Below are 1,933 nucleotides of genomic sequence, written 5' to 3' on the forward strand. Positions count from 1 at the left end.
ATCAGCACGTTGGTCCTTAGACTCAGCACGCTGGCCCTTCCCATGGACTGTTTGGGTCTGTCTGTTCAGTACACACAGGACGTCCGTGGGTGTCCGCCAGCACACACAGGATGTCTGTGGCTGTCTGTCAGCACACACAGGACGTCCGTGCTGTCTGTGTGTGTCCGTGTGTGTCCGTGTGTGTCCGTCAGCACACACAGGACGTCCGTGGGTGTCCATCAGCACACACAGGATGTCCCTGTGTGTCCGTTAGCACACACAGGACGTATGTGGCTGTATGTGTGTCCGTGTGTGTCTGTCAGCACACACAGGACGTCCGTGGCTGTCCATCAGTACACATATCAGCACGTTGGTCCTTGGACTCAGCATGCTGGCCCTTCCCGTGGACTGTTTGGGTCTGTATGTTCAGTACACACAGGACGTCCGTGGGTGTCCGCCAGTACAGACAGGACTTCTGTGGCTGTCCGTCAGCACACACAGGACGTCCGTGGCTGTCCATGTGTGTCCGTGTGTGTCCGTCAGCACACACAGGACGTCCGTGGGTGTCCATCAGCACACACAGGACGTCTCTGTGTATCCGTCAGCACACACAGAACGTCCGTGGCAGTCTGTGTGTCCATGTGTGTCCGTCAGCACACACAGGACGTCCGTGGCTGTCCATCAGTACACATATCAGCACGTTGGTCTTTGGACTCAGCACGCTGGCCCTTCCCGTGGACTGTTTGGGTGATTTTGGCCCACGTGGTCTGTCTGTTCAGTACATACAGGACGGCCGTGGGTGTCCGCCAGCACACACAGGACGTCTGTGGCTATCTGTGTGTGTTCGTGTGTGTATGTCAGCACACACAGGACGTCTGTGGTTGTCCATCAGTAAACATATCAGCGCGCTGGTCCTTAGATTCAGCATTCTGGCCCCTCCCGTGGACTGTTCGGGTGACTTTGGCCCATGTTGGCTGCCTGTTCAGTACACACAGGCCGTCCGTGTGTGTTCGTCAGCACACACAGGACGTCCATGTGTGTCCGTCAGCACAGACTGGACGTCTTTGGCTGTCCGTCAGCACACACAGAATGTCTGTGGCTGTCCATCAGTTCACAAATCAGTACGTTAGTCCTTCCCGTGGCTGATTTTGGACAACCATAGACTGTCTTGGACTGTTCGGGTGATTTTGGCCCACATGGGCTGTCTGTTCAGTAGACACAGGACGTCCGTGAGTGTCCATCACCACACATAGGACATACGTGTGTGTCCGTCAGCACACACAGGACGTCCGGGGCTGTCCATGTTTGTCCGTGTGTGTCCGTCAGCACACACAGGACGTCCGTGGCTGTCTATCAGTACACATATCAGCACGTTGGTCCTTGGACTCAGCATGCTGACCCTTCCCGTGGACTGTTTGGGTGATTTTGGCCCACGTGGGCTGTCTGTTCAATTCACACAGGACATCTGTGCTTGTCCGTCAGCACACACAGGACGTCCGTGTGTTTGTTAGCACACACAGGACGTTCGTGGCTGTCTGTGTGTGTCCGTGTGTATCCGTCACCACACACAGGACGTCAGTGGCAATCCATCAGTACACATATCAGCACGTTGGTCCTTGGACTCAGCATTCTGACCCTTCCCGTGGACTGTTCGGGTGATTTTGGCCCCCGTGGGCTGTCTGTTCAGTACACACAGGACGTTCATGGGTGTCCGCCAGCACACACAGGACGTCCGTGGCTGTCTGTGAGTGTCCGTGTGTGTCCGTTTGTGTCCGTCAGCACACACAGGACGTCCGTGGCTTTCAATCAGTACACATATCAGCACGTTGGTCCTTGGACTCAGCACGCTGGCCCTTCCCATGAACTGTTTGGGTGATTTTGGCCCACGAGGCCTGTCTGTTCAGTACACACAGGACGTCCGTGGGTGTCCGCCAGCACACACAGGACGTCCGTG

Source organism: Brassica napus, unplaced genomic scaffold (genome assembly GCF_020379485.1).
Source record: "Brassica napus cultivar Da-Ae unplaced genomic scaffold, Da-Ae ScsIHWf_1086;HRSCAF=1550, whole genome shotgun sequence".
Classification (NCBI taxonomy): Eukaryota; Viridiplantae; Streptophyta; class Magnoliopsida; order Brassicales; family Brassicaceae; genus Brassica; species Brassica napus.